General features: G+C 37.7%; 1 protein-coding gene across 4 annotated transcripts in view; it reads left to right on the forward strand.

Moving 5' to 3' along the window:
• The window catches only part of CTNNA2 (catenin alpha 2), a 418,069-nt gene that overhangs the window by 255,627 nt on the left and 148,722 nt on the right, over positions 1-13,720 (forward strand). The window lies entirely within an intron of this gene.

Raw genomic sequence — 13,720 nt, forward strand, 5'->3', positions numbered from 1 at the left:
TTTGTTCCTCCCCAAAATATTTCAGAGTCTCAGAGCACATGCTAGTGTTGATTTGCTTCTTTTTTTTTTCCTCATAAGATGCGAGGAAATGTGGGTTTGTATTTGGAATATTTGTGTTCAATTAAATGCTAATTATTAAATCAAATTACATTAAATTAAATTAAAAGAAGGATCCAAATTGTGCTAGTGGTGAGGGAAGCATAGCAAAGGTACTAGTTCTTATGCTGTATTTTCATATGCTACATAAGCACCATCCTACAACAGGGGAATCAGAATAAATACTGAGTCCTGCATCTATCTGGCAGCTGAATCTTAAATTAACTCATCTTTATGGCAGAGATAGCACACATTTGAATCTGGTGTTTCAGTAGTTTGATCAGTGAAAACCATGTTGGACTGAAGAACCATCATATTTTGACCATTCACTCAAGAATAAATGTTGACAGTGGGTGTCACAGGTCTTGGGTGTGAGCTAAGTGACTCAGTTCACTTTCTGCTACTGAAATGAAGAACAGAAAAATGAAATTATTTAGGTAAAATCATAGTGCCGTGAGAAGAAGTCTGTGGGGCAGCTTCTGAAGCTGAACGTGGAGCTTAGCACTTCAGGGAATCTAAGAAGGATTCCAGTCCTGTACTATAAATAGGTAAATGTATGTTCCTTAAAATGATTGACTGACTGACTCCAAATAAAATATTTCCTATGAAGACCAGAGGCAAAGGAAGGTTTTATGGCAAGAATGCTATTTCCTATATTTCTTAAAATATTGTACAGTATTCTCCAATGTCCTTTATGCTGTTTTCACTAGTAAAAGAGAATTTTCCTGAATATCTTTCCATTGCTTCAGTGCTCTCTTTTTGCTGTGTAACTTTTTCCTCTGATGCCTCCTCAAGTTTTCCATGCTTGCCATCACAAGCAGAGCAACAGGACAGGCTGAGAACTGTTGCTTCATATGTTTGGTGTCACAGCTATTTAGACACTTGAAATTTCTCTCAATTACCTAGGTTTATTGGTATCTGTTACTGTAGTCTGCTAGCCAAAACAAGGGCTTTGATTAAAAAAAAAAAAAAAAAAAAATTAAAAAAAAATTGCTGGCTAATATTATTTGCATGGTAATTGCTTTGCAGTGCCTATTAAATCAGTGTTGCTGGCACAGCTTTGTGATAGCAGCAAGTAGGGATATTAATACACTCTGACAGAAAGCTTTTCTCATTTTTCTGGTATTTAAATTAATTTTTCAACAGGGGGGTCGGATGGGAAAAGTATCCACTGTTACCCTCAGCTTTGTGGGATTTTGCTGAGGGTCATTGCATGGGCTGGAAGATCAGTGATGTTTGCAGACATTTTGGGAAGTTATGGAGCAGGATCAGATCTGCTGTGGACTTCTTGTACCTTTGTGGCTGAGCTGACCAGCAGAGGAGCAGAAAATCCATCCTGTTTCCAGCTTGAAAAGGATTGATGAGACGTTCCAATCATCAATCTGAAATTTCTGCCCTGCATGCTCAGCACAATTAATTTGTGTGCATGCTGGAAATCCAACACCTTCACACCCTGCTGGATTCACTGCCTTTGCCTTCATTACCACTTGATTGGGTACAAACACAATCATTTTGATACATCCAGAGGAAATGGGCTCTGGCCATGCACTGGATGACAGAAGTGATTTCCACCTGGGATTTTCAGGCTGAAATACATGAGCCTCAGATATTTCTGCTATTTCAAGCAAAGGCTGTCTCAGGGTTTGATCTCAGTTTGATTTCTCCCTCCAGAGCATTAATTTCATTATTATATAGCATGTAATATAAATATAAAATATAGTTTAGATTATACTGTATATATTGCCTGGGAAGAGTCTTTTGAACCTGACTGCATTTTTTAGGCCTGGTCACAACTCCTATTTGGTTTTAGGAAGCAGTGTGCCAGTGGAAAAAATAACCTTATAGGAACAAATTTTAATGTTACATCATGTCTCCTGCTTTAAAAATTTCCAAGAAGCTTCATACCAAAGCTCTTTTGTCTGTAGTGCATCAATGCATAGCATTATTTTTAGCAATCATTATTTTAAAATGTTACTCTGAAGATACTATCACATACTTTCTATAGGATTTTTAGTTTTCTTAAGTGCTCAGAGAACTCACAGCAATTTGTATTAATAGTTTAATTCATTATTAGGCATATGTAACTGTCAATCAATAATTTAGATACTTCTGGCTCGTAGTTCTTGGAATGGAACTTGGTTTGTGAAGAGTGAACAAATATACCATTCCATCTGTTAGCCAAAGCCACCTGGCACAAAATAATTTGGGGCATAATTATGTAGCTGGCAAGAGTTTCACAGGAAAAAAAAAAAAAAAAAGTGATTTCTAGAGTTTTAATCCCGATTGATGCTTTACTTTGGAGTGATGGAAACCTGACTAGTGCATGGAGGACTAGTTCTTTTTTTCACACTTCTGAGTAAAATAACTTGTGTTCACCTTGCAAAAAATGCCTAACATTGACAAATATAGGAACCAAGAGGCAGGTGTGAAATAATCCTGAGAGCAGAATCACAGGAATGGAATTGAAGCTGGTCTGTTGTTACAAGCAGCTGAAAAGACTCACGAAGGAGTTGCATCCTTGCCCTTTTAATCTTTAATCACATTTGCAAATCAGTTTTCCTGTTCTTTCTGTGATAAAATTTCTTCTTTTATCTTCTAGAAGCAAACACAAAGTAACTTAACAAATTATATTAGAAATATAAAGGAACTGTCTCTTTTTAACTCCTTGAAGAGGAAAAGGAACTCGTACAAAGTTAGCTATAGGTTAGATAAAACTTCTGGAGTAGGAGCAAATAGATTACTATTTAAAAAGAAAAATAAATTTCTCCAACTAGATGTTTGCTGCTGTTTGCAAATAGTCTTTATCTGTAAAGTGGAACAGCAGACCAAGGTTGCTCAAAAATCATGCTTACACTCTATATTGTAAAGCTGTAGCTGAGGCAAGACAGATTTAAGATTGGAAGGTGAGGTTTGTAAGGGACACCAGGAGATTTAAGCTGGTAGTTAGCATAAAACTTAGTCCTTTTTTAACTGAAATCATAAGAATATCAAACAGAACCTGGCCCTAGCTTTGAAGTTTTCCTGTTTGCTGTTGCTCAGAGCCTGTGGTCACACCTGAACAAGTTGTCAGTCTCCATGTTACAGGAAGACGGAGGGGAAAATTAGTAATTGCAAATAAATGAGGTTTTTGAAGAGAAGTTTTATTTATGAGTAAGAAACCCCTGCTCAGAATAGTTTGTTCATGTTTGTTTCCTTGTGGTAAATGATTGGCATGCCAAGGAGAGAATCTTTGTTTTAATTCCTTGCATGGCTGGAGTCATTCAGTTATCATTCAGTTTATTTAAACAGCTTTAAAATTTAATTTAAATGAAGGGAAAATGATCTATCATTAAAAGTATGATTGAATTTTGGGGATTTTTTTTGGGGTTTTTTCCTTCTTCCTTATTTTTGTTGCAGGTATTGGGGAAGTGCCTTTGAGGTAACTTTAGAAATAACAAATGCTTTTGGTAGACCATAAACTGTGTTATCCATAATGAAAAAAGAATTGTTGATACAGTTAATTATTCAGTGATGAATTAGGCTGGAACCTGACAGTCAATTTACCCCAGTAATGCCATTCAGGGGAAATGACAGATTACAGCAGGCTGTCATTCTGAAGAAGTCCCTTTTCCTCACTTTGTAGAAACTTAGAGTTCTTCAGCTAAAAGTCATGGTTTGCCTTTTGTCTACTGTAAGGAGAAGTCTAGAGGGGAAAAAAGGCCTTATTTGACAGAATAAGATTGAGAAGAATAAGTCCTGTCTTTGAAAAAAAGGCATTTCCTATGTGAAACTAAACATATTGCACTTAAACAATGGATAAGAATTCCAGTACGAGGTGCTAAATGAAGCACTTGCAATCACTTCTGTAGTCTCTGGAAATGTGGATGTGCCTCTCTGTGATTAATGATGGAAAAAGAGATATTCTTAGTGGATCAGTCTGTGTATCTTCTTTCCATACTGAGCAGAGGATCAGTTTTCTTAGGGTTTCTCTGTAAGCTTTTCCTTCTACTTGCACAAATCCCCATGGTACTCAAATGCCTTTTTTTCTTATTTTTAAAATTGTCTCTAGAGTTCTTTATATTATTCTTGAAGCTTTACAAATATAGGTGTTTTCTGAAGTTGTATCAGTTAGGAATAGACTATCAAACTTACTGTGACTGGGGACAGTAATGAATTAATTTTATGCTGGAAGAGCAAATTGTTTACTGTATTACATACAAATCATTTGATAACCACAGAATGGTTTGGGTTATCTATTTTCTAAACATCTTTAATTAAATGAAATTACTAAGACACATTGTAAATGTGTTCAAGTTTGAAGACTCAGGAAGCTGAGCTGTGCCTTGTTTATTGTGTTGTTCTTTATTCCAGCTGAACAAATTAATAACACCATATTAAAATGAACATAAAAGTGCTAGCTCTGGGCAGTATTCAGTCTTTGCCAAAAGCCACTGTGAGATACAGCAAGACAGTCTTAGGTGGTAACAGGTATTTTTAGAATAACCTGTGGAAGGGCAGTAACCTTGCTTTAATTACTAAAATACATAAGAAAGTGCTTGATGTGTTTAGGAATATTCTTGGGCAATTTGTAGCAAATCACTTTTTAGCAAATCACTTTTTTTTTAAGTTTTAGCAAATCATTTGTAGGAAGGGTCACTCAATTTGTCTACCTGGCACATAAAGAAACCTTTATCTTAAAAAAAAAAAACACTGGAAATTGAGCAGAGAGAGAGAAAAGTGAAGGGATGGAAAGATTCTATAAGGGAAAAACTTAATCTCTTGCTACTTCTCATCTTCTCTATAACCACAGCTTCAATTAGGATTGAGGATGTAGTAGGTAAGTGCAACCAAAGGAGAACATGAACCTGTAAACAAAATACAGAGTCCTAACCAAGCATTTGGTATTATTTTAGCCAGAAACAGAGCCCAGCTCCCTTCCAGTCCTTAGCAGCACCCTCACTGCATCCTCACAAGCATCTCAGCTACTCCAGACCTGAGGGTTTGGATTGTTAAAAGATAGGAACAGAAAATGATCTGTTATATTTCTTTATGCAGATAAATTGGTAAAAGGGGGAATTCTTCCAATTTTAGCAGCTGTCCTACACAAGGCAGAAGAGGGAGTAACTGACCAAGAAGAACCTGTGTGGATTTGAACCCCAAGGCTGTAAAGAGTTCACCTGGCCTCAGTTTCTCCAGGTGGCTGTAGCTGTGCAGGTTGGTTGGGAAAAACAAATCTCAGGGACTGGTCCATGCATAGGAAATTAAAAGCATCTGTGCAGTGCTCTGTGTGCTTTGTCCCAGATGCTGTTCTTAAAAAGCACTTTTTTTTTAATCTGAAAAGCTTTAGGAATATATATACAACATTCTTTCAGTGTTCCCATTTCTGTACTCTTTTCTAATGCCAGTTTTTTGCATGTGTTGTCTTATAGAGTGAGCTCCATATTTTTTAAGTTATGATTGTTTCTGGTGCTTGAGTGTGCATGGGCTCCTGTCACACTCCATAGCATCTTCTTGCAAGTGGGTATGAGCATACTGCAAAAAAAAATTACATCTGCTGTAAACCAGCCTCTAAGTAATGACAAAAAACAACAAAGGAATACAGCAGGCAGCTTAAGGTGGAACATCAAATAATAATAATATAAAGGGAAGCATCATAAAATTGTGAGTGGAATAAAAAAGAGAGGGTGTGGGCTTGTTTTAAAATCAATTGCCAGTTTATATTACCTTTCCTGTTGGTGATTTGATTTGATTTTTGCACTAGCCCTATGTGGACTGGCCACTAGAGGGGGGATGGATACAGGGGAATGAATGCAGGAGGATGGATGGAGGGGAATGGATGCAGGCTTTGCTGCTGATTTTTTTTTTTTTTTTTTTTTTTTTGTATACCACTTTTTTAATATTATAGTGGTAGTTCAGGACTGCAGGTTATTATAGAAGCATGAGGTTACTCTATTTATCTCTGGTGTATGATATTGCAGGTCTTAATGAAAATTAAAGCTAATTTATCAGCTAGTGAGATAAGACCAGTCCATTATGATCATCTCTTAGCCTTAAATTAGGGGAACTGCAGTGGATTTTAGTTACTCAGGTGTAGGTGCAACAGCTACTTTTACTAGAAACCTGCCTTTATTTAAATTCTATTTTTCACAGCACCTTCACTTGTTTTTTTACACTTTTTCATTTTTATTTCTTGATAAATGCTAATTGCACCTGCTGACTTGTTGTTTTAAATGTCATAGTTTGCTTCTAACACTCTCACTTTTATTTTCCAAATGCTAACATCTCTATTACATAGCAGTAATAGATCTGAGATAGATTTTAGTGTTTGTTTCAAGTTATATTTTCCGTGGCTTATTCATCAAATCCTCATTAAGAGTTATCATTAACAGCCATAGCTCGATTCCTTTCCTAATGAAAAATGGCAGATTGGGGCTAGACTATTCTACATAATGTGAAAACATAAAAATGGAAATCAGAGAAAAGTTTCCAGCTCTGTTTTATCTGAAAGATACAGATTGTGACTTCATAAAGCAGCTTAGGGGAACTTTTGGGGGAGATCTTCATTCTGCTAAGTAATCTCTAACTGTTTCTGGTATCAGGGAAATACATTCAAAAGCCCCAGACAATAGAGTTTACTTCAGCACAGGAGTGCCATTCCTTTAAAAAAAAACAAAAAAACCCCACAACTATTGATTTCTCATATTCCACATAAAGTAAAACATCTCCAAAAACCGGTTTTGTGCATAACAGCAATCAAATATTTAAGATTTCTAAAAATACAACAAAAAAGCCCGTCATGACAGAGCAAAGATGGACAAAGGAATAAGCTCAGGGTTCAGATCCATGGGACTTCATGGATTGCTGTTTCCTCCAGTGTAAATAGAGCTTCATACACTTTTAGTCATCAAGTTTCACCACAGAGCTTTGTTTTCCTGTGATGAGTTGGTTAGCACCTGATTTTCTGTCTATTTAATCTGCTGTGGGCACTGTTCCCACTTTTTCAATTTTACCCTGATTTTTTAGCAGTGATTTTCTCTGTCCCATCTGATTCACCTGTTTTGCAGTTGGTGCTTTATAAGCATTGTCCCACATATTCTGTTTTGTTATACTCTGTTTTGTGGGTTTTTTCCCCCACAAAGAGCACAGATACATTTAATCAGATACATTTCTTTACTTATTTATTATCTCCATTACTTCTTTGTGTTGCAGGCCAGAGGATTAACATTCAATTTATTAGACTACAATAATGACACCATAAATTCATCACATCCAGTTGTGGTTTGGGGATTTGATCTGACAGTGCCTTTGGCTTCTGGGCTGTTTGTAAAGGTACTTAAGGTGCAAGGGAAAGGTTTATGAAGCTGGAGGCAGCTGCAGAGAAATACAAAATGTCCAATTTGGAGTGACATTTACATGAAAATAAGGTAGACATTTGATATGCTGTGGCCTCTTTAGAGTGGGGATTGCAAAACTTGTAGGAGCAGCCAGGAATTTCTGTTTGCTGTTGAAAAAATTGCTCTGGGAAATAATCTGGATCAGAGAAATAAATTGTCTGTCAAGAAAAACTTTACTAAAGAACCAAATTTTTTTTTAAAAAAAAGAGGAGGGGGGGGAAAGAGGAGAGATGAGGTGGGAATCCCTAGGTGGTTTATCTCATTATTATTAATTAATGTTCTTTAATATTTCCCAGGCATTCTTAGCAAAGCAAACTGTCAGCAGAGGCACTAAAGTAGAGAGGCAGATTCACTCAGTTTACTCCTGGGAGCTCACTTTACCTCTCCTCCTGCAAAGCAGGTTAACAGCAGATGAGTTTCAAAGGGTTGACTGTTGTTAAAAGTATCAAAACCTCTGGAATTCAATAGCTCTGGACCCTTCCTCCAGTTTAGTTTGGGATTTTCAGGGTTTCCCTCTTCTCCCTCCTCCTTGGCATTCGCTCTGCCTGTGAGGCTCTGAGGTTGAAAAATGGGAGAGTAGGTTAAAAGAGACAAAAATTACAGGGAAAGTCTGTATTTTTAAAGAAATCTATTTTCATTTTCAGTCCCCCTTGCTATCAGGAGGATGTTTGCTCATTCTTGTTGCAGCCACTAGAGTACAGAGGTGTGCTGCTGCAAGGAGCTTTTGTATTTATAAACTACATTGCCTTCCTTGGATAAGCCCTTAAATCAACTTGGTATGTCCATGCATATTTTTTTATCTCAGATTTTACTGAAAATACAATTTTTAGTCCTCTCTCTGGTGTCGTGCTCTGCTTTGCTATTAGGAGAAAGGAACATCTTGAAAAAGGCCATGACAGAGTTTTTAATAAATGAATTACCAGGTTTAGTGTCAGTCAGAGAAATCTGCTGTGCTAAAGATGGTAATTCCCTGATGAAGTACATTTTTATACTTACCTATTACTTTTGAAATCTTGGATTAATCTTTGTTAGCTAAGAAATGGAACTGAATTGGTCACGTTACCATAGCACCCATGTTGAAAGACATTTTTCTGGCTGAAGTTACTGTGTCTGGTGAGGATGCAAAGAACATGAGAGCAGCAAAATGGTTTAAAATAACAAGTGCCTGTTTGCCAAGCACAGGCACACATAATATTATCCATTAGCCACTGCCAGTTATCTCTAAGTGATGTACCTATTGGGAATTTTGAGAAGAGGAGAAGGTGAAAAGCTGATGTTTATTTTAAATTTAATTTCTTCCCTTGTAGCACAGAGCTGGTTACTTTGAACTCCAGCTCCTTTCAGCCTCTTCCACTGAACTGTCTCACCCAACTACCACACCAGCAGAATTGTGTAGGAACAGTAATTTGTTTAAAGGCTGAATAATTGTGTCTGAATGCCAACAAGTGACGTTATCTTTATAACAAAAAAAAAAAACACGATTGCCCTGTTCTCATGGAACTCCAGATTTCATTGCAAACGTTCACTTTAAAGCAGGCACACTGCAATAAAATTACAGTGCTCTGCAGCATTCATCTTGGATCTTCACAGCCACCCACCCAATTACAGGCTGTGTCTTGCCAGCAGAAGGTTGTTGCTTGGTTTCTGTAATATTTTTGTAGCCTTGCTTTCCTCTTCACAACTTTAGAGGTAGACTGTGCTTACTCCTTTCCTTTCAACTGAGTTTTTCTGCTGTAAAAAAAAATAAATAATAGGCCGGTATGTAAAGGCTTTTGCATGGCTCTAAATGTAGTTTGTTGGGGTTTTTTTACATAAAATAGATACTCTGAGTAGTTGTTCCTAATACCTTAATAGCTCTGGTTTATGTCAGTAATTATATGAAAGGTTAATCTTTAAATCACCAGCATTTCCTAAATTCCTAATCAACTTCATGCTTGCAAAGGAACCCATATAAATGCTCAATTTGTTAATATTAGACTGGGTTGAGCAGGTCAAGGAAAAATATAACCTTGGTGCATAATGATAAATTCAGCACAGCAAAAATATCGGATCTGTTTGTCATAATAACTGTGAACAGGAAAGCTGGATAGGAGGGAGGAGGAGTGTGGATAAAATTAGCTGGAGACTCTGCTCAAGATCAGCCCTCTCTCTAAATGAGGGTTACTTAAGGGATGGGGTGGAAAAAAAAGATACATTTGGGGTAGATATTTCTGGTTTTCTAGAAAGTCTGTAGTGAGCTGTAACTGGAACAGCTACAGAAATCCAGCTGGAAAAACTACTGGAAGAGGCAGGGTGCTGGAGTTCAGGGAACACAGTGATGGATGGGGGGCACCTTGTGCCCCCAGGGAGGTGACAGAGGAAGAGATGGGGTTGGGTGGGTGTGTTTGGGGCTGGGTGTCCATCTGCACCCCTGCCACTGGGAGTGAGTTGTGTGTGTGTGGCTGTGGGTTTGGGCAGGGAGAGATCCCAGGGAGAGATGCTGAGCATCTTTCTGAAATCTCTGCTGTTGTCCTCAGCACAGTCCTAATGTGGGAGGTGAAGGCACTGAAGAATTTGTTTTCCCTCTTTGCCCTGTGGTCCCTTTGCCTTCTCACCAGTTCCCATCTTCCCTTTCATCCTGTCCCTTCACCCTTTTCTCTTTCTTGCTCAATGGAGCTATTTAGTGTTGTACCCTCCTTGCCAGAAGCTGTTTCATCCCTGCTTGCTCAGTTTTTAAAACTGCTTTCTCCACCCACCTTCAGTCTTGGTTTTTCATCTCTGCTAGTTCTGTAGATTTACCATCTTTAAAAGAGAACAGGCAAAGGGAGGGAGCAAAAACCTGACTCAGTTGTCATGGCTCTAGTCTTTTCTCTCATATTTTGCCTCTTCTTAATTTCTTTTCTTGTATTATTACTGCTGTTATTATTATAGCACTAGGAATAAGCTTCCTAATTAAAGACTTCTTCTCATTTGCCATCCTGAGTACCATTGGAGAAGCTGGGGGGAAGGGGAGGGGTAATCAGGGTGTCCTCTTGCTGGTAATGCAGAATGAGACACGTACAAGAAACAAATGTTAGTCCAGCTCAAAAGCAGATGAGGGGCTTTTTGTCAGAACCAAAAAAAAAAGATCAAATAGGCTCATTTCAAGTGCCTCTCAAGACCTTACCCATAAAAACACACAGAATATATCAAAGCATACAGAAAATATCCTTAGGTAGCATTACTGATCTTGCTCTGGTACATGTATGGAAGGCAATTGTGGACCAGGATGTTCAGACTGAGGCAGAGCATCTAAATGTTGCTGTTCACATGGAGGAACAGTTCATCCCCTTGGTCTAACCCCCTGCAGGATTCAAACAGTGTGGAAAATGAGGGAATTTGCAGCTTTAACACAGAATGTCTTTTGTATTTTATATATTCAGGCCAGAAACAGAATGTGGTACATTAGCATTGATTCTGTGATTTCATATAACTTTTTCTTTTTCTTTTTTTTTTTTTTTTTTTTTTGAAGTAGTACAGAAAGGAAGGAAAAAAGACAGAAAGAAAAATAAATCATCCCTTATATACATTCAAAGCATACACAGCAACAGTTCCTTCATCACTGGGTGCACTGTGAGTGTGTATTGATGTTAGCAGCAAGGGATTGCATATTAGAGAGCTGTACACTGGTAGTGTTAGCCAGCCTCAAAAAAGGTAGTTCTTTTGCTTACCTTTCACCCTGTCTTGTATGTTAAAAGACACTTAAATGTAAAGAAAATAATGTTAATTACCTCACTAGAAAAGGGAGATTAGTCATATTAAGTAGAGCAGTGAAAGGGGAGTATTTTAAATATTTTAATTCTTTGATATTCCCCAAGCATCCCTTGAACAATAAACTGGCACAAATAACCCTAAAAGCATCTTTTTTAATTCCTTTTTTTTTTTTAGCCATTTCATAAGCTGGATAAGGGCATCAAAAGAGAGGGAATGACATATCTCTGGACATCTGGTGAACACAAAATTTAGAAGAAAGGAAAAATTACTTGTCCCTGCAGTTCCTATAAATGCAGTACAGATACAATAACTCTCATATATACCAATGCAAGCAACCTGGAGCAGGATGAATAACTGAGTTTGCAATAGCTGGGTTGAAATTAAATTCTTGCTCCTTGTTTTCTTTACAATCCATATGTTTTTCATATAAACATTCAGGCTAGATGTGGGCACCTTGGGGAGTACCTGCATGCCATGTAATAGCAGTGACACCCTCTATTTACCAGTAGATATTCAGAGGGTATTCAGATCTCCAGGGACCCTCTGGACATCACTAGCAGGTTGCTTCTAGAAGCTGTCATCCTTAGAACTGATTTTTGCATGAAGATTTTGAAATACATCCTTTTTTTTTTTGAAGTTCAGTAGGTACTGTCCTCTGTGGAGGACCCATCCATCATCCTGCTAAGGGTGGCAAGCTTTTGGTGGTCATTACCTCTCTTCAGGAGAAATGGCAACAAGCAGTACCCAAATCAGCTCTCACTTAGGAAATCACTGCACCTTTAAAAGAAAATGTTCTCTTCAGTTTACTTGAGCTGCCAATGCAAGGGGCATGAAGCACAGAGGTAAATAAACTCCAAAGGAGGAATTGCTCACCTCTTTGCAAACGTAGCTTGAGGTTGCTAACACCAATAAACAGCAGGATTCATTCCAGAGGGGTGCAACCACTCGTGTGTTTAAAATACAACCCACATATATGCTAAAAATACAGAGAAATACAACCACGGGATGATTGTTGGTAGGCATCAGTCTTGATGTTAGATTTACAGGGCAAAACCATGACTGAACTCATACATTTCCTTATAGCAGCAGGGAGTCACTATAGAAATGAGGCTAATTCATAGATTATTTTTTTTTTTTAGCATATGGAGACAGTGTTTTTAACCATCTTGGTTGGGTTGGGAAGCTTCCTGGGAGCTAGGTGTAACCAGTCCTTCTGGCTGCAGGGCTGAGTGTTGATTTGGGGAACACAGTCCAAAGTTAGAGAGCCAAGTTTTCACTGTTAAATTCCCTATTGATTTCAGAGAAGGGGGAAAATGCATATAATTTGGCCCTCAGATAGGCATGGCATGAAGTATTTTCTCTTAAGATATGATGAGGCACCCAAAGAGACAAGGGGCTCCATATGTACCCTCTGCCCTGACTGTCAGGTTCAGCCATGGACTCTCAACCCCTCAGGTCACTTGGGACTTTCAGGTTGGATCAGGCCCTTGTGGGTTTGAGGCACAAAAAGATGAATGTGCATGTCTTGAAAAGAGACAAAAGCCAAATTTTAACTGTGCTGGCTATTTTTTTTTTTTTTCAAAGCTGCGGGTGAATTTTCAGTGACTTTCATTAAAAAAAAAAAAAAAAAAAAAAAAAAAGCTGTTGATTTAAATTCAGTTTCTTAAGAAAAAAAGTCCTCTCCCAATACATAGTCTCATTGCTTTCAGAGATAGCCTTGTGATCTCACTAAATAAAATTTTTGGTGAAGAGGCTATCATCATATTTAACGTTAAACAGGCTGAGGTGTACCAAATAGAGGAAAATAAGGTCTGACTCCTTAAAAATAGTGTCAGTCAGAAAAAGAAATAAAATTCACTCTTGTGTTTAGAATTTATGGCCAAAATCTGCTGTGCAGGAAAAAGAAAAAAAAAAAAAAAGGGTAAAAGGGTTCTTCTGTGCCTGTTCTCTCTCTGCTTTATAAGTCTGTTATGCCTTTTAAGAGCTGGTGGCACTTTGATGCTATAAAAAAGAAAAAAAAGTGATATATTAAAATATATGATACATTTCTGAATTTTTCCTCTATTGGTGGTAACCTAAGTATAGAGAAATATGTGCAGAGCATAGAAATATTACCCAGTTCTCTATCCACAACATTTTCTTAGCATATTATGCTATATGAAGAAAATTCTAAGCTGCTCTGCCTGTTACAAAGCTACCTCATCTTCAGTAGTATGAAGTTGTTGAAAAAGAATCATTCAGGAGGTTGTGCACGTACTGGAATTAAAAATTCAAAATTCAAGGAGAGGAAACCTTTTATTTAAGGGCAGCCCAATAAAATGGCTGTGTGATTCTGCATTATTATATCACTGCTCCTGCCCTTCCCTTCCATTTCTCAGTCATTAGTGAGAAGGGTTTTTTCTCCTTTCAGCCTCTCCAGAGATTTTGGAGTTGTTTTGTTAGTGAAGGCTGGTGGTGAAGGTGAGGGACACGAGACAGACTTTACTAGCAGTTTACTATAGGACCCAGAAGGATGCTCT

Source organism: Heliangelus exortis, chromosome 10 (assembly GCF_036169615.1).
Source record: "Heliangelus exortis chromosome 10, bHelExo1.hap1, whole genome shotgun sequence".
NCBI classification, from domain to species: Eukaryota; Metazoa; Chordata; class Aves; order Apodiformes; family Trochilidae; genus Heliangelus; species Heliangelus exortis.